Source organism: Pteropus vampyrus, unplaced genomic scaffold (assembly GCF_000151845.1).
Source record: "Pteropus vampyrus isolate Shadow unplaced genomic scaffold, Pvam_2.0 Scaffold140, whole genome shotgun sequence".
Classification (NCBI taxonomy): Eukaryota; Metazoa; Chordata; class Mammalia; order Chiroptera; family Pteropodidae; genus Pteropus; species Pteropus vampyrus.
In genome coordinates, this window is record NW_011888921.1 from 3,076,145 (window position 1) to 3,096,558 (window position 20,414).

The window sequence follows — 20,414 nt, forward strand, 5'->3', positions numbered from 1 at the left end:
GTTCTCACTTGTGATAAATGTAAGTAGTAAGCTGATTCCTTACCTGATTAATACAGGTAAACATGAGCGGGAGGAGTGTGCAACATAATTTACATCTGCCTTCTAATCAGATTTATTCAGCTCTCTGGTTCTCTTTGACTGTGGGTTCCAAAATGTTCTGGTGGAGTTTGCAGATTCTCTCACTCTTGCACTCTGCTACTAAGGGGTCACTCTTTCTGCTCTCTCCTCCTACCATCTCCGCTTTGCTCTGTCTTATCAACTCTGAAATCTGCCCATCACCCCACTGCCCTTCAGAACTTTTTTCCTTGAAGCCTTTCCAAACAGGTGCTATATTGCTTCACTTTTGATGGCCATTCTGCTAAGCCCTGTGTCTTATAGATGTTCTCCCTCCTGAATAGTGACGTGCCTGTCTTTATATAGCTCTGACGGCCTTTGTGTTTCCATGTCTGTCACTTGGCATTTACCACTATTTATCCTACCTCCTCCAGGAGAGCCCATGGGAATAGGCTTTTCATGTAATGCCCACTGTTGTTATGGATTAAATGAATTATAGAGACAATAAATAAAGAGTGTGTTGAGGAAAGCTCATCTTAGTCTGATAGCTTATTATTAACTAAATATTTATTAGGCAAGGTTCTGAATTTTTTCTTGAAGGAATGAGCACAAGTTTGGACTGGTGGCTGACTCATAGACTCTAAGGAATTTAAAAGCCATGGTTTGCTGAGAAAGTCAGCCTGAGAGAGAAAAAGAGGGAGTTAGGAAGTCCTGTAGATGGAACCCACTAAGTGAGGCCTTGCAAGGTCCCTTGTAACTTACCAGTAATTTTCCCCATCGATGTGGTACAGATGGCTGAAGGTGAGCACTCCGAGGTTATCTGATGGAAGAATGAAGAAAAAGGAACTATGAGTACTGCTCCTACTCCCAGCCCAGTTCAATCAGTAGTTGTAATTCCTACCATTTATTGAACTCCTTACTATGTCCAGACACTATGCTATTTTTTTAAAAAAATAAACACTATCTCATTTAATCCTCAGAAAACACCTCTGAGGAATTTTCAGTTTTACACAGAGGACACAGAAGCCGAAGGTCACAGTTAGTAAAGGTTAGAGTCTGTCTAATCTTAAAAGGCTGTGCTAAGGCTTGTTTTCACCTATGTGACTATTCATTTTTATGTTTGATCTTTTTGAGGGGGAGTAGGGAGGGAGGAACCTAACATTTTTTTAGAAGATAAGAATTTGCCTTATACCTGGAGCATAGCTTAGCTACATGATCTTGGGCAAGTTGCCTAAGCTCTGTGGGCTTCAGAGTGTTACCTGTAAAACATACGGGGGCTGAGGAACAAATAGTGTGACTTCTCCAAATGCTGATTCTTGCGAGGCTACTATATCCCTTTGAGCATGTATGTCATAGTAAAAGAGGGGAGATAGAGTCATCTGTCCATGTCTGTAATTCAGGAATTCTTTTTATCACAGAAATCTATATTTGTGATTTACGGTAAACTTGTCCATTTTCCTTTGCCATTTCTTCCATGTGACAAGGAGATATAGCAACACATGCATCCTTTCTTAATGTATTTGTTATGATCCTCAAAGTTTTATAGAAGATGAAAATTTACTAATAATATGATGAGGCTTAATGACCATAAAAAGTCCGTAAATATCATATTAAAACTCATCTATAACATCTTCTTCAACCAGGGAAATGCTGAATTTGGATGCTATTAACCTTCTGGTTTAATTACCGATGTTTTAATATCATGAAAATGAAGAAAGGAAACCACAGATTATTTAGATGTGATACACAGTTACCCCAAGTCTACATTATAATTGAATTCACTGACAATTCCTAAATTGAAATAATCTTTAATCGCAAAGCTATTCTTGTTCAATAAATTCTTTTAGTGAGAGACTAGATTTCAGAGAGAGATGAGTATTGTTAACATTATACAGATACTTAAAAAGGCCAGCTTTGAATTCGATGGTCTTGCTCATCTCATGGTCTTTGTCTGGGATTCCGATGATCAGAATACACACATTCCAGAAACAAAATGTACTTAGGGAATGACATGAAACCTTTAGTGTCAATGACCAGGTGCAGGAGGAAGAAAGACTGTGTGCTGAGTGCTGGATCCCTTATTATTTAGAACACATCAAGAGGAAGACATTAGCAGGTCGAATGAGGAAGAGAATAGGCAGAGAGCAGTTGAGTTACTAATACAAGGCCACACAGATACCAAATAGCAACAGCAAATTAAAACCCCAGATCTTTTGAGCTGCTCTTTAAATACTGATTCACCACCCCACCCTTTACATTTCCCCCCGTTTCTATGAGAGCTGATAACCATTTTTTGGATTTGCAAGATTAACACAGAAAACTAATAGAACTCTCTCCATTGCTTAAATAGTTATCAATCATTTTATCCACTCATGAGAGATGGTTGGAAAGGGTTAGTACTTTTGAGAAGTTGAGTGTGGTAAAAAGCTGTGCGGGGAGAAATCTATTCCTGGCATTATATTCAGGAATATAGCAATTAACTTACAAACTGGATGATGATAAGATTTTCATGGATGGCAAGGATGAGGGGATTTAAGGGAAGAGTATTTCAAGATGGCAAAGAGGATTTTGTCTCTCCTCTTAAAGGTGCTTCATTTGGCAGATGCCTTTGTTTGTTTGTTTGTTTCTTTTTTTTTTTTTTTTTTTTTTAGGGCACGGCAACCCTTGGTTGACCTCACAGATTGCAAGGACCTTGTCAGGTTACAATCCCTTATTTTTTATTTTTTATTGCAAGGACCTTGTCAGGTTACAATCCCTTATTTTTTATTTTTTACGCCTACGGCACCTGGTCTTCTTAGGTGGTCTCCCATCCAAGTACTAACCAGGCCGGCCCCTTCTTAGCTTCCGAGATCAGACGGGATCGGGCTTGTTCAGGGTGGCATGGCCATAGACTCCTGTTTCCTTCTAGAGAATTCTAGTATAGTTGACCCTTGAATAACATGAAAGTTAGAGGGGCTGACTCCCAAGTTGAAAATCCATGTATAACTTTTGACTCCCCAAAACTTAACTACTAATAGCCTATTGTTGACCAAAAGCCTTACCAATAATATAGTTGATTAACACATATTTTGCATGTTGTATGTATTATATAATATATTCTTACAATAAAGGAAGCTAGAGAAAATAAAATGTTCAGAAAACCATAAAGAATAGAAAACACATGTATAGTGCTGCATGTCTTTATTGAAAAAAATCTGCTTATAAGCTGACCTGCACCGTTCAAACCTGTGTTGTTCAAGTGTCAGCTGTATTACAAAGACTTGTGATGGGTCTTGCTTCCAGTTGTCTACATTAGAGCTCTATGTAGTCTATTCTTTCTCTTCCCTCATTAGCTTTAAGGTATTCAGAAGGTCTTTAATATATCTGACCTACATCCTTTCTGTCGTAATTTAAGCTTATTGCCTTTTCTGCTACTGTTTAAACTGATCCCTCACTCAACATGGGTTAACCCCAAGAGCTTTAGACAAGGGTATCTATTGGAACACCCTCTTTTGGCCTTGTTGTCTTCATAATCCCTTTTGTAGGGGACAGGTTATCTTGGTCTCTCTCACAATTAGTTTGGAAACCTGCTCAGCTGCTCTTGTCACTCAGCTCTCAAGGGTCACTTTTGTCATCAACCAAATATTGAAACAGGTGGAACCTGCCGCAAGTAATGTGACCCACAGTGGAAAGAAAATGACTCAGTCCTGGTAGCTCAAGTCATGTTTGCGAGAGGTAGCTGTGACAATTTAAATGCCTCCTTGTGACTTTTGCAGCAAAGGGCCTTTGAACGGCTTGATTCCTGAAGACCATGGCATTCCAATGTCACAAATCCGGCACTGGACATACCCCTTTTCAGTCTCCATGCACAAATCTGCCTGTCCCAAGTTGGCTGCTGGAGAGCCTGGTCTTCCAGCTCCTGTGAGAGCAGCTCCAACAACACACAGGAGAGCTCAGATTGGAGGTTGGTGTGAAGGCACAGACGCAAAACTTGGTGCTGGAGTTTCAAGTGAAACCAATGAGGAAAGAAATTTGTTATAAAGCACTCCTGTTTTTCACCTTTTGTTACACAACTTCATTTTGCTTATCTGTTAACAGTCATTTACATGTTGCTCACTGCATGTCACAAAATATACACACAGTTCTTTGAGCCTTGCTTATTTTTCTTCGCAGTCTCAGAGCCACTGCTGGATCAGGTTAACCCAACTTCCAAAACTCCTGGAATTTTCCCAGGTCGTCAGTCTATCCCGCTCAGCTGTCCACCGTGACTGCTTACATTTGTGTAAAGGAAGAATAATCTAGTGGGAAAACTCCCTACTGTATTAAAAGAAGACATGAGTTTTAAGCCAAGTTTCATAAGCTAATAGTTATGAGACTTCGTCTCATTTGGGCAAGTCCTTTCATCTCCCTGTACCTCCAGTTTTAATTTTGTATGATAAAGATAAGATGCTAGTAACATACCTATGTATAGGGATGCTATGAAAATGAAAAAAAACTAATGCATGACAATCGAAGAACTCTTCTGAAGTAAATCCTATGTAAAGTCAATAAATTGAGGTTACTGTTACAATGATTTAAGTGGATGTAAATGCTCGACAAGTCTTAACTACATAAACATAGGGAAGTGGAAGAGATATGTTTTCGTGCTAAAAAGAATAAATGGCCAACACTGTCTCTCCCTTTTTTTTGTACTTTCAGAGTGTGTATGCATTACCATTTTTTAATCGCTCAGTTCCTTTTTGTGAAGTTTTTGCTAAAAATGTAAGTTTAGACTGGTGAAAAACCATATCCCCTTGTTATTGAAGTTTTAAAACATTTAGATATTTTTACCTAAATGCTAAAGAACAAAGTCAATTGTTTAACTAAAAAGGCAGAATGTAAATATTTAGCTTAGGTATTTGGAGTATCTATTTTTACAATCACAGTACTTCCTTGCAAATACTTGAGAAAGAGTTATCATATGGCTCTTTGAAAAGCGTGGGAAGTTAAGGATGAAATAAAAACCTGACCATAGACTTCCTTCCTCACTTTTGAGTGAGATCTCAATAAATTTCTCCTATAATTGGATGTGAACTTTATTACCTTTTTATGTGACTTCATACTATTATTTTAGGAAAATATTTAATTGCATTTTAAGAGAGACATGAATTAAGTGAAATGCAATTCTTGGAAAATAAAAAAAAATGTGTTTCTCATTTTATTCTTCTTTGGATTTATTAATTCCCAGGTTCTGAAGATCAATTTAAACTTCATAATTTTATTAGTCATTCACTTTCTTGTTTGAACTTTTGATCATTTATTCCTTTATTTGGCCATCCATTCATTTATTTATACATTTATTGTCATATATTCGATGACCTAATAATATGTGCCAGTCACCATTCTAAGTGCATTTATATTTTATAAAGGCATGGTTTTTCATTTAGGCATATTTCTTTTATATTTGGCAAACCACTTTGTTTTAAAGCACGTCCTGAACAATGGAGAGACATATGAATAAATATGCCTTAGTATGGTAATAAACGAATGTCTATAAGTCAAGTTCTTGACCATGGAAAGGCAGGCCACCAACAACAGCAACAATGACAATAGCCTACACCAACAGAACCCTGCCATGGGCATTTGGTGCTAATTACAAGTGTTTTCCATGAATAAACTAGTTTAATCCTTACAATAATCATTCATGTTCTCATTTTAAAGAAGAGGAAACTGAGGCAGGGCACCTCAGCATAAGTAAATGTTCTAAAAGTTATAAAGTTTATTAAATGCTAGATCTAGAAAAACAATATTACAATTATCAAAGTGCTTTTGTGAAAACTAAAATAGAGAAGTCAAAAAAAACTGCAGAGTAATTGTTCTTGTAACTGTACTAAATGACTAATATAAGGTGTGGCTTCTGGTGGGAGGGATTTAAGTCTGCTACCTACTAGCTATGTGACCTTGGACAAGTTGTTTTACTTCTCTGTGCTTCAATTTCTTCATCTATAAATCGAGGAGAGTGATTATGAGGATTAAATGAAATAATGAATATAAATATTTAGCATGTGTCTCACACATGATAAACACGTAATAATTATTAACTATTATTTTCATAATGTTTTACTATCACTGTATTTTTACTTTTCCACATGAGACAAGGAAGGCTGGTAAAATAGAAAATTAAATTAAGATAAAATTTTTGATTAAAGCAAAGTCAGCAACTTGAACCTCATGCAACTGAAACATTGTATTTTATGAAATTGATAAATTTCCTACAATATATCATAAAAATTATTGTAGTGCCCAAATTATAAAATGCCAAGAAGCAGTTTATCATGGAAGAATAGAACCAGTTGGAGAATAACCGATTGTTGGCAATTCAGTTTTATTTAGTGACATCTTCTGTGTGTCAAGCGCAGTGTTTGGCATTATGGGCTATAAAGCAGGTGGCTTACAAAAGAGAACCCACATAAGATTCTTTCGCCCTATACAGTCTTTTGGGTAAGGCAAGTCATATATGGAAGAAAGATTAAACAGCAGACCCTGACATGGAAGACGTATTCACTGCTTCAGACTGGAAGGGAGAAGTAGTGTGTGAGGAGTCTTCAGAAAAGCTCTGGGTAGAGGATGGGACCATTTTTAGCTGCAGAGAAGTGAGAAATGCATCAGAGGGGGCGAAGAAAGCTTCAATAGCTAAGAGTTGAGGCAATTTAGGGGAAAGGTTTGATGGAGCTAGTCAAGAAAAGTGAAATAATTTTAATTCTTTAACATCTTTGAGCCTAGATTTTATTTTTTGAGATATGTGTGGCCTAGAGACAAAAGCATGGACTTTGGATTTAGATGGGGTTCATATCTCAGTCCTATACTTATTAGCTGTGTGAGCATATCAGTGAATTTAATCTTCCTGAGCCTCAGTTTCTTTGTCTATAAAATGAGCACAATTCTTGTTCTATTTAGGGAATTATGAGGCTCCAGTGAGATAAGGGGCTTGACAGTGCCTCAAGGCCATAAAGAATCTGTGAGTTTAGGGATTTTGCAACAGTGTCTGTTTTTAAAGTTCCTACCCTTTTTCTAGGAGATCCCCTTCCCTCTTGAAAAACATGTATAGCCTAAATAGTATACAGAGCAAGCTTTTCCTTGTGTAATATATATTTTTTCCCATTAAGCACTTCTGGGTTCTTGGTAATTCTTTTGTAAACCACTTCCTTTTGTTGAAATCTTGAACTAGGCTTGATGTAGAAACTGGCTGTTGGGGCAATGGTAAATGAGCCAGTTTATTAAAATTACAACAAAATTATTCTTTGGAGAATGGTGGTCTCTTCTGTTTCTATGTCATAGATTACAACTCCCTCCCAATCATAGAAACTCGTCCTTAAATACTTTAAATTGACCGCATCTTGATGTTCTGTAATTCTAGCTTGCAAAATAAGCTCTCCTAAATATATCATCTGATGACTACTCCAGCTTGCTATGTTTTCAATTTCTCACATCTTGGGTTATTTGAAGACGTTTATATTTACCTAATCCCCAAGTAGCCACAAGGGAAAGCAGGCTGCCACCAGGCTCCATGCATGCTGTCTGCACTCACTGGCCAGAAGGGACAAGATTCACTTCCCTTTGTTTTTCACAAAAGTCATGACATTTTTGACTCACCTCCCTTCCTTTATTATGAATCATTGCTATTATTGATACCCAAACTCTGGGTTAGTTTTATTTGCCTCTATGTTCTTTTCTTTTTCTATTCATTGGAAAGTCTAATACTTCACCCTTTTCTGTCCGCCCCGCCCCCAGAGTAAAACCTAATATCAACTGATCTTCAGGTTCTATGAGTACATATTTAATTATTTCACATGGCTGGGGGATTGGCGGAAGGAGGAAAGAAGATGTTATAAAAGTGTAGTGTAAATTTAAAAGCGAAGTCGTACTCTTCATCTTTTTCCTATTCTTCAAAGCAATGTATCTTATACTTCGGGGCTAAAATGTACCTTGCTTTCCTGAAATCTTGGATACAAACCCTTGCTCCATAGTTCTCTTTTCTTTTCCAGGACATTGTGCAACCAAAACAGAGGTTGGATTGACCAGCATAGGTTAGGAGCCTGTTACTGTTGAAGGAAGATCTTAATGGAGGGATTAAAGCTTCCATTGTGCTTTGATGCCTGATCCATCCCCTCCCCTCCCTTCACTTCCTCTCCTCTCCTCCCCTCCCTTTCTTCCTCTTCTGAATTACAATGCTTTTCAAACACTTTCTCTGCCCCAGTGGGATCTAGAACTCCAGCGAGGTGCCCTTTACCTTACAATGCCCTCCCCAGTGCTCCTGATAGCCTCAAGTGAAACGGTCTGATGCTGGAGGTCTCTGTCTAAGCAGGCAGGCTGCTGTGAGCTCCATGTTTTGGTGTGTTTGCACCAGCTTCCTGTTGCAGAGTTTGGGAAGTGAATCTTGTAACTCTTTCAACTGAAACACTTCCCCTTACTCTGGTACAACAAAGAGAAGTTATCTGAAATAGATGCCAACTTTTAGGAGTAAGGTTAAAGCACTGTGTTTTAAGGAGGCCACGTAAATAGGAAAGAACCTCTGCTCCACCAGCTGCACCTGGTTATACAACTTGTTTTAGCCTCAGTTTCCTCTTTATAAGATGAGGCGATGCTGACCTCCTTGCATAATTGTTACGAGAAGGCAGTGAGATAATTTAAATGAGGTGCCAGGCACTCAAGTGGCACTCACTAAGTGGTAACCATTTCTTTTATGCAGAATACATTCCGTTTTGTATACATGTTGTGGACCATGCCTCTCGAAGTTTGTTTTTTTGTGTTGCAGTCATGTGACTCATATTTCTAGAATAGCCCCTGTACTCTGAGTAGGTATCTAAGTCCACCTTTCTCAATACTGTGAAAGCTCCTGGAGGGAGGAGATGCTTGGGATGCTCATCATTGTGCTGGAATAGAGTGGTATAGAGAGTAGGGCCTAAGAGCTAAGACTGGAGCTGGGCTGTCTGGGTTTGAATGCTGCTCCTCGGTTACTAACTGTGAGATCTTGGGCAAGTTACTCAGCCTCTCCGTGCTTCAGTTTCCTCTTCTGTAGAATAGAGATCATAGTGTATACTGTCTCAAAGAAAGGTTCTAAGAATTAAAAGAAAAAAATTTACAAGTTTATATAAAAGGCTAGGACAGAACCTGGCTTGATTCGATGTTACTATTCACAACACACATTGGACTACTCAACACATGGTGAGTGCTCCCCAAATGCAGGCTTATAGATGAGTAGGCTGTAGAGACATCGCCCCCCCACCTATGGGTACACCAAATAAAAGTGTGACCGCTACATGCTGAGAAGAGCTAGAGTACTGAATAGAATTTAGGTTCCTGTTTATGGGGAAGCTTTCTTGGGAGGTGGGACAGTGATGGGGGACCCTGAATGCAGAGCCTAGCTCAGCACAGTGTGCCTCAGAGCATTTACTATAGACATGATTAATATTTTAGCCAAGGCTGTCACTGGCAAATGGGCATTCGGGCCATGCTGAAAGCTCAGTTAGGCCACATGTTCTCTTGTGCCAGAGAAATTCTGTTTCTCCTGTTCCTCCCCTCCCCCCACACTCCTCCCTACTGGCATGCTTCTCCTTCATTTTGGTGAATTCCTACTGGTCCTTCTGGTCCCAGCCTAGATGGAACTTCTTCAGGAAACCTTCACAGTGCCCCCTATTTCCCTCCTATTTTGTACCCCACGGTTCCTGGCTGTATCCAATTTTGGCAGTCAGTTCTGTGGGGACAGGACTATATCCAATGGGTTTAATGCTATATCTGTAATTCCTGGCCTCTGGCATAATAGATTCTAAAAATATATTTTACAAATGATACATGGAACACTAGAAAGTGCTATGGGACATAAGCAGTTTCCAAGGGACATTTATCCTGTCACTCAATAAGGTCACGGTGCTGGGTGGGGGGAGGGGGACACATGAGAACACAGCTTTAATGGGAACATACTCATACATTTCCAACTATAGGAAAAAACAAATAAGCAGGCTCATAATGCCTGATTTAGCAAATAGGCCTATTATATATAGCGTTAACCCCAAACTTCAGTATTCTGGGTAGAATTTGGGGATAAATGAATGGGAGATTCAGCACAGAAAAACCACACAATAACGACTGATTAAATATTATACATGTTTTCTCAAAGTTATCTTATAGTAGCTCTTTCTTGACTGTTAATCAATGGTTTAATGTTTAAAGGAAATAAGCCCAGGAAAGCTATCCTGTTGTATTTTTAGAAATACTCAAGTGAACTCTAACAACTCCTTGAGAGTTATGGCAACGTCCAGGACATTTTGTATCTTCCCAGGCATTTGATATGTTACTGCCTGCCGGGCCCAGTGTCTTTTAAGGAATTCTGCAGATCAAGTGCCAGGCCACGACAGGAGTCTTGTTGGAAAACAATCATTGGCCAGGTTGAAACAACATTAAAAATATTTCTGAGTTTGCTGAGTGTTGTTCACAGATCCTCAGCCCAGAGTTCTTTTTCTCTGGGTCTTGGAGTTGTTTTCAAAGAGACCACTCCTCATATTATACCTGACACTTGACAGGACATCATGTCAGGTTGAGTGGTCTTCCTGGAAGCCTTTCTACTTTAGTAAGAAAAGAAAATAATTTTTTATACCCTCAAGAATTTATATCTTGCAGATAAGATGTGAGCTGTGGTACAGACAAAGCCATTCTGGGGCTTTGGAGCTATTGTGAAACCTTATATATCCTTACTAATGAAACTCCCAATTCTTATTTTTCTGTCTCAACTGGAGAAAACTAGAAAAAGAAAGACTATTTTTGCTTTGGGATAGAATGTATTTTTGGCTTATTTGTTGATATTGGGGCATGTTACAAGCCCCTGTGGGGAGAGGAAGGTCCTGGAGTTTGTAGGACTAAGCTGTCCACCCTGCCTTTGCACCAACCAGGCGCACATATTTGACTGTCTGATGGGCAGTTTCTTCATCTGAAAAGCAGGGATAACACATCTACATGGTTGATGTGAGTGTCTATCACATACCGGGAAGCAAGAATTTTAAAATCTGAATTTAGTTTGCTTTTTTTACATAAATATGTGTAGGAAAAAAAAAAAAAACTGGGTATAAGTCATAAAACTAGAGTCTTGGTCTTGCTACTCCTTAGTTTTGAATAACTTAACTCAGAAACTAAGCCTTAGGCCCCAAACCAGGAGTCAGGGGGTGCCTGGTCCCAGACTTTTCCAGCCATACTGTCCTGCCTTTGGTATGTAAGTGTGTTATGATACAATCATCTTTTTTTCACTGTCAACCTCATTTGAAATTCTAGGTGTCAAAAAGCTGCTTTAGATCAAAATTGGAAAATGGCAACCATGACTATTTGACCAAAAGAGAATTACAAAGCTGAAAACCTTAGCGTTTAGGTACAGCTCAGAAAACTGAGGCTCAGAAAGGTGAATATCTGCCTGGACTTACTCATGGACTCATAGGGCCAGAGTTCCCGATTTCCCATCTTTCCCCCATATCACCGCTGCCTCATTTTAGTGGGAGATAAGAAAGTGGCACACGTATTATATGTTGTTGGAAACTTACCCAGTGGCTGGTGTAGTGCTGACCACCCAGTGAGGCTCTCTAGATGCCTTCTAAACGATATGAATGGTGAAAAACTGCCACTAAAATTTTTGGTTTAGAGTGTTGAGTGAAATTTCCAAATTAAATGCACCCATGTAATCAGCACCTGGACCCAGAGACAGAGCATTATCTTCATTCCAGAGCATCCGGCATGCCCCTAGCAAGGGTTACCTCTATACTCACTTGTAATTACACAGGTTAGCTTTCTTCTGTCTGTGTGCTTTAGGTATAAATGGAATATAAGTATGTACTCATCTGTGTCTCACTTCTTTTGGGCGGGTATTTTGATGTTCGCTTAAATTCACAAGAAGAAGGATTCCAAATTGGAGGGCCCTAAATGGATGAAAAAAGTCTTTTGCATATTGCAGTTTTATTTTCCTGATGGAAAGCTGGTATCAATATATAGCAGTTGATTAGTAAGAGTGTGTAGGTGTAATTGAGTTGAAACATGTCCTTTATTGCCAAGATTTTTGTACCTTTAGTGATTCATTTTATATTAAATTGAAAATTTTAGTTAGGCCAATTGATATATGAAGAAAGTGAAAAATAAAATTCTTTCTGTTGTGTGCTTCCCTTGAATTTACTCTATTAAACAGATTTTGGGTTTTTTGTATGTTCAGAAGAGAAGATGAATTTTCTAAGTAAATAATCTAAATACATAGATAATCTTAAATAAAGATTCCAGATGATTCTTAGTTATTTTTGTATTCCTACTGTTTGACTAAATGTCTGGCACATAGTAGGTATTCAATAAATGATGTCTGTGAGAATAAATGAATAATTAAGTAAATTAAAACAAGATGAGAAACATAGTATCACAAGTTTCTTATTCTGGAGAAATGTACCTTCAGAGTAAAGAGCAATAATAAGAACCTTAACATTCTTTACAGCTATTGGAAGACAGTTTTTTAAGTAGTTTTGTCTCTGGGATCTGGAGTCTGGCTGTTGTAACCCTCTAGTCTTCATGGTAGTAGAGACTGCTAATTATCCCCTAGGGTCCCTTTTCCTCTGCTTCTTCTAGTAATGGAATTCCTGAGGACTAGCAAAGCATACAGCTACTCAGCTAGAGACAATGTTTCATAGCATCTTTAGTAGCTACGACACTAAGTAATTGCCAATAGGAAGTCACCAGAAGTGATGTGGCACCGTCTGGATTTTACTACAAGCGAACAAACAAACGAACAAACAAACAGTTTCTGCTGGCTGGGAAATTATAACACTAGAACAGCTAAGGGGAAGATGGAGAGGAAAGTCACATATTGGTAGTAGAGTCTCCCTGCCTGACCTCTGCACTGTTTGGGAAAAGAGAAACAAACTCCTATGTTCTGAAGACATATTTGGGGGGATTTAAAAAAAGACCTTAGTATGTATCCTAATTATTACAGAAACTGACATCAGAAGTGGAATATTACGAAAACAAAAACCTAAATTTTGTTGGCATTGGATAGCAACAGGCAGAGGGTGACGTGGGCACAATAGTTTAGCTGGGAACATTGGTAACACTTGTTATTCTGTGACATATCACTTGCTAAAACAGTCACCTATCATAAATTGGAAGACAGGCCATGTGCCTACTGACTTTTAGCTCAAGAAAGACAACTCAGAATATAGGTATATGTTGGCTAGTCCTCACTATTGTTAATAATGTATTGTAAGAGGAAAGGAAAGTCATGTAATTATTAGCCAGTAAGCAGAGATAGAAAGGAATATTGCTCTGATAAGGGGGATTTTCTTATTTATGATTTGCAATCTAATATGACTCAGAACTTAAAAGTTTGGGCCATGCAAAGTTGGAAAATCTGTTTGTATCTCCAAATAGCAGTAGATAAATTTGATGATAGAGTTCTTTCTCATGAGCCTTCTATTAAGTGTTCTCCTTGGCCAGGCAATGGAAGTCAGCCCAGAACAAAGAATGGATTAAAGACATTGCCTTCCTAAGTGCTCCAGATGGCAGCTACTAAAGGCAGCCAATATTAAATGGAAGGAGAGAGTGAAAGGCTAGTACATGAAAGAGGAGTCTTGGCTCAAGAGTTGTGACCAGAGAGATCTTTGGCTATTGTTACTTTTACATGGAAGCTGATAGATTAGAATCTTACTTAAGGATGGAGGTGAGTGTTGTCTATTTGTGGAAAGAAGACTGTGTATGGATATTGGGCAGAGGGGTAGATATGGCAGAGACTGTTATCCTGATAACCATTTTTTTTTTCTTTTTCTATCAAATATACAGGTTCCTCCTGTCACTCCCCACTTCCCCCATAGTCCCTCGCCACCTGTCCAAGTATTAGCAAGGCACCTGGTTGCCTCCTAGTGACTGTATTCCCTCAGACTTCTTTGTGACTAGGTGTCACTATATGACTCATTTCTAGTCAATAATATGTGAAAGGGAGTTTTGTATGTGTTTGAAACCCACTTTCTTTCCACCTCCACCTTCCCAATGGCTGAGAAATAACCCAAAACTGGAGTTTCTTTGGACCTAAGAGAAAAGCTACGTATTGATGACCACAGAGCCGCCTCACCTGTGTGATATCACATACTTCTGGACTTTTACATGGAAGAAAAATAAACTTTGGTGTTGTTTAAACTACTCTATTTTTTTGGTGTGTCTCTGTTTCAGTGGCTTTTGCACAGTGTCAGGTTCATTACAAAGAAAGAGAAACCATTTTATTTTAAACAGAGATTTAATACAGAGGATTAGGTACTTACAAAAGCATTAGAAGGGTTAAAGAAGGAGGTTCTAGGTGGTTCAGAGTCATCCAGGGATGACCAAAAAACTTTACAAAAATGACTCACCAGGGGAGTTGCTACCTCTGAGGCCAGCAATGGAACCCTGCCAGGATCAAAAACATGTTGTTGCCAGCAGCTTCCGGACACCGAGGTGTCTATAGAATGGATCCTGGAACATAGTACCAAGGAGCCTTAACTTACTTGCCAGCAGAAAGAGTCAAGAAAGGAAAAGAAGGTGATTTCTGCCTCACATCTGTTTTCTATATCTCCATGTCTCACTGTGTGTATCCACCTTTAGAACCCAACCTGCTTCCAGAATCCTAGCTGCAAAGGAATTTGAGAGATGCGGTTTTTGTCTTTGCAACTTCTCCATTGAGAAGGGAAACTGAGTGAGCAAATCCAGTCCTAGCACTCAGTTATTTCATCTCTAGAATGGAGATAGTATGTTACCTACCTCAAAGGGCAAGTGGGAGAACTAGATGAGATTTAACCAATGTGAAGCACTTACATATGTCTGGCAATACTAAAACACTTAAAAAGTTGTAGCTGTTATAAAATCAACTAGTTACTTAAAATATCTCTCCTGTTTGCCACATTCATGTCCTTTTCTTCAAAATGTTTGATTGGTTAGGGGTTGATAAGCTTGATAAAGATGGTTTTTTTTTTTCTGTATAATAATATAAAAGTAGCCATCTCCCTATTATTACAAAAGCTAGCTGCTACCTGAACATAAACTTTCTTTAGTGAATGCTCCAGAAAGTGAGACTACTCCATGGTTTGACAGCAGGGTGAGGCATAAGGCTGGAGAAGGCAGGGGTTCGATCATTTTTAGACCATCTTCAAGAGTCAGCATTCTATCTTAGAGCACTGGCAGTCTGTTGAGGGGTTTTAAGTTGAGAAGAGGCATTATTAGTCTTGCCTTTCAAAAAGTGCTCTCTTGTGGAATGGCAAATGCAGAAGAGGAGGGTTGGATGAGCAGTTGCAATTATGTAGGTGATAGCAGCTTGGATCACTAGATTAGTGGCACTGGGAAGAGAGAGAAGCGGTTTGGGATGTGTCCTCAACAAGACTGGGTGATTGCTCTGTCAGAATTCTCTCAGGGGAATTTTTGGGTAATAGAATGAATTTATGTTTTTCAGTTAAGATGTGCAAAATGTCTGTAGATGCCTTTGGATACCTATCACCTGGTATGAATCAAAAGCCTGATTCTGATTCATATAATTAAATAAGAAGAAAGGAAGATGATGTCATTTTCTGTTGGTTTACAACTATGAAGGAAGCAGGTATTATATAAGATTTTCTATGAACTGGGTCCAGAGTTATCCAACAGTTATTTAATGGCTAAGTGTGAAGAAATTTCAAAACGTAATTATGCAGCACTGTTACCTATTAGTGACCGAAATATGGGTTAATTGTTTTCTGTTACATGACTAGACATTGAAATGATTTAGACATTTTACTCAGATAATCCTAATAAGATACCTCGCACAGGCAGGCCTCACATCAATGCTCAGAGAATGGTTTAGCTGCATATGCTGAGTACAATTTTGCTAGCCTGTCATTTCATTAATCTGTTTGGATCTTTGGTAAAGGAAAACAAAACAATGATAGCATTCTTATGATATCTTTTAAAAAGGAATAGATTATAAATATAAATTGTGGTGTGCCACATTTTATATTTTTTGTTTTAAAATCATTGTGTGTGAAGTAATTACAGGACATTGCATAACTGCGGAGATAGATATCAGGTCAAATGAAAAGAAGCCATTCAGTTATCTAGCAGAGTTCCTGTCAGCTCTGTTCCTACGTCACCAGTGACAAATGTCAGTGTTACTGGTATCATTACAGGTAAAAGGTCAGTCACATTCTGACTTCCTTAGTCTTGAGTGTTTCCTGTGCAGTCTAAAAATATGCTGGGAGAAAGTAGGCTGAGTTCACTGGGTAGGAGCAATCTATTTTATTTAAGGACAGGCTGGATTTTGTTCATTCAGTATCTAACTGTGGAACATTAAAATATATTAAGTCATTTAAACAACACCCAAACTGTTTAATTCAATTAAAAAAGCAGTTATTGGATTTGGTGACTATTAAGATGTTTCTGATTCTTTTTCTTCTACTCTGATAATCTAAGAGTTAGTCTCCATCCACCTAATCTTTGAATTCCGTGAAAAAAGTAAATTCAGAATAAGTGTGGCTTTCGGAATTAGGTCTTTGAACTATTAAGATTTTTAGGAGTTTAATTCCTAAAAGATGTCCTGTATCTGTGAGTTTGGTCAGCAATTTTACCAATTTGATTTATTTACTGAATATTTACTGAATGCCTACTATGTGTAGGGCTCTACAGAGCAAAGTTTTTCAAGTACATATTCCACTTTTCTGAATCTTCACAGTCTCAATGTTATAGATAGGGAAAATGATTACTGCCCAGCAAGGAAAAATGGAGTTTCATGGATGAGCCAAATGAAATATTAAGCAACCCATCTCTCTTCATTAGTCATTTTCATGTCATGCTTATATGATGCGGAATAGCTACAAGACCTACATTATTATTTTAAGTATTCTTTAAAAAATGGCAATATTCTTATATTTTACAGAGTTCTTAAAAAGGTACAAATGTGATGAGATTCTTTAAAAGAATACACAAAGAAATAGGTGCTATAATGAAAAAAATAAGGCAAGCTTATTTCCAAAAAATTTAAAGTTTTTTATTTATGAGCAAATAATAGTTTATTAAAATTTTTAAGGAATCTATTTCCAGCTTTAAAATCATACAAAGAGGATTAAAGGGGAAAACAAGCAGGAAAATTTAGAAGTCTGATTCAGAATTGCTTAAAAAAATATGCTGAAAAGCAGGCAACTTCCCCGCCCCCAGATTTGATATTCATAACAAATATCCTTACATTTCAGCTTTCAAGTTCAATTTATTTTTTCCTATTTGTACTTTATTTTTCTTTTCAGTTGCAAAGGAATGCATGTCTATTCTCATAATAAAAAATCTCACAAAGTATATAGAAAAAGAAACACCAGATTATACTCCCTCCCCCCATACACACCTCTTTCTACCAGTTCCACCTGGGAAGTAATCTCTGTCCATAGTTTAGCGCTTATCTTTCTCTGAATTTGAAAGTCATTCTATTTCTAAAATACTACTGCTTTTTGAGAAGAGACTACTATATACCCTCATCCAAGTTTAGTGAGAAAGACCCTGCAGAGGGAAGAAAGAATAGTAAGTAAAAGTAACTTCATTTCGGTTAAATCTCAGAGCACTTGTTTCTGAGATCAGCTTTAGAGTTTTCTCATAGTCCACTATGGATCAAATTGTGTCACCCCTCCCCCAATTCATATGTCGAAGCCCTCACTCCCAATGTGACTGACTGTATATGGAGATAAGGCTTATAAGTAGGTAATTACGATTAAAAAAGGTCATATGGGTGAGGCCCTGATATGATAGGATTAGTGCCCTTATAAGAAGAAACACAAGAGCATGCCCTTCCCCGCCCCCCAGCCATGAACACAAAGAGTAGCTCATGTGAATACACAGTGAGATGGCAGCTGCCAATAAGCCAGGAAGAGCACTCTCACTAGGAACTGACCATGTTGGCACTCTGTTTTTGGATTTCCAGCCTCCAAAACTGTAAGAAAATAAATGTCTCTTGTTTAAGCCACTCCGTCTATGGTATTTTATGATAGCCTGTACTGACTCATACGTAGACCGATATGATTTCTTTCCAATGGCAGTGCCTTAGGACAAAGCCTCCATGAAGCCTGACTTTCCTCCCTGAGTAGGTAGGTTAAGAGAGTGACACACAGGAGCTGAGTGCAGTTCTGAGAAAAGTAGACTAGACAGTGTGTGAAAGGAGAAAGGAGAGGACTGATTCTAAAGGGATGTACCAAGACTGAGAGGCGAGTTCAGGAGAAATGAACACCATTAGGAAACAGGCATCTGAAGGTTCCCACCGAATAGACTTCCCACTTTCTGAAGAACTATGGATGCTAACCAGAATCTTCTTTTTTCTTGACTTGCCATGAAAAAGGCAGAACATTATTCCAGAATGAAATGGCCCCGGTTGACTCTAGTAATATCTTAATATATTAAGAACAACAACAAAAATCTTTACCCAGCCTTCTGCTTGCTCAATCCAGAGTCCTATTCTGTGGATTTCCTGGGTTTCCTCCAAGCCAACCAGTAAAATTGTTTCTATGGAGCCCGCACCCCAGCAAGGATGCAGGCGGTGGAAAAGGATGAGGTGCATCTAGACAGCATAATTGAAGTGCGGAATCAGAAAAATGGGACTGCTCTATATTTTAAGTTATTCTTTTGAGATTTTCCCATTTAGAAAATATTTTAAAAAAGATATTTCCATAGACAATTAAAATTCCATTCCCTACTTTAAAAGGTGGTGGTATTGAACAAAAATGACAACACATGATGATATCTTGTTTAGGTATGCAGGAACTCCAATTAATTTCTAGGAGAAACAAGTTTATTTCTATGTTCTTTTTGAGAAGAAAATTGGTCATTTCAATGAAATTTATAAGTATATTTACATTTATTTTTGATAAATATTCATTTGTATTCAGATATCTTTTTTATTCAATTGTCATTTTATATGTAAGCTCATCTTTGGTTTCTCATTAATTTGTTAAGTGTTTTTGTATTTTTTAGCTTATTAAAAAGTTGAATTTTATCTGCTCTAGAATTTTAATGCCTTCTAATGTGCTTATTTCTATTTTTGTTAATGTTATTTCACTTACTTTTATTTTCCTTTGGATAATTCTTTATCTCTCCCATATGAAATTCAATGGATGTTTAATTTAATCCTTTTCTCATTTTTATTCCTAATAACAATGAAACTATATTTCTAAAAAAAAACTAACAAATAAAATTTCTCATTAAGATAATGTTTTTTAACTCTTCTTAAATTACTTGTTTAAGGTAGAATAGCTAATTAGTAACAAAGGAAATCTCACAACAAATTTCAAAATTGAAATACTGTAATGATAATGCAGAAAGTCTGGCCAAAATTATAATAGATGTATTTTTTGATCTAAAGGTGTTCTCATTTAGTTGTAAGCCTCCATCATCCACATGCTAACAACTCCTACACTTCTCTTTGTGCCCTGACCTCTCCCTCGAGCTCCAGGCTCATATCTCCAAGTGCTTACCTGGGTTCCTCATAGATATCATAAATGGAACAGAACGAAGCTGTGAGTCCCATCCTCACCCCAATGTGTTTTTTCTGCAGAGTTACCCATGACAGTAAATGGCAACTTGGTTCTTTTAGTTGCTTAAGATAAAAATCTTGGTGTTATTATTGCCTCCCCTCTTTCTCATACACCCTACTTCATATCCATCAGCAAATCCTGTTGGCTCTACCTTCAAGATATATCTAAACCAATTCAGTGATAGGTTGGAATCCCAGGAAACTGACCCTGAAAACACTTTGTGTGTAGGAAGTTGTTAGGGAATTTTTCTCTCTTGAGATCACTTATCTGTGGATGAGAAGGGGCAGAAGCAGGATGGGGTAGAGGGGGAGATTGGATTGCAGTGTGGTCCCAGCCGACTCCACGAGAGCTCTGAGATTGCGGGGACTTTTCAGAGATGCCCTCATTTTTGAGAATGGGCTCTCCTTTATACTGTTACATGGACCAAACAGTAAATATAGACTTACCTAGGAAAGGGGAATAAACTTGAGTGAGGCAGCTCTCTCCAGCCAAGGACAGTCAAGGGTGATTCCTGGTATGGTGGAAATAATCAGGGTGATGTAAAAGAGTTTTAGACACTTTAGAAAGAATGGTCATTGAGTTGAGACTTGGAAAAGTGATGGATAGGATCCAGTGCCTCCAAGAGCTGGTAGAAGAGAGTAGGGTGGGAATATATTTGTCGGGTTGAGGAGTAAGAATGAAAGCCACAGTGGCTGGAGGATACCGCTCGTGGATGTGGGAAAGTCATAGTATGAAAGTGTGGTTCTTAGGGATTCTGGATTATGTCCCAGTCTCATTCAAAGATCTGACTTAATAGTGCCATGATCATTAATGTTTATCACAATGTTT

General features: G+C 38.1%; 1 long non-coding RNA gene and 1 pseudogene across 2 annotated transcripts in view; one reads left to right on the forward strand and one right to left on the reverse strand.

The window, feature by feature from the left end:
• Positions 1 to 20,414, forward strand: part of LOC111744732 — a 98,165-nt gene that overhangs the window by 33,544 nt on the left and 44,207 nt on the right. The gene's annotated exons all lie outside the window — the stretch shown is intronic.
• Positions 2,828 to 2,946, reverse strand: LOC111744760 (annotated as a pseudogene).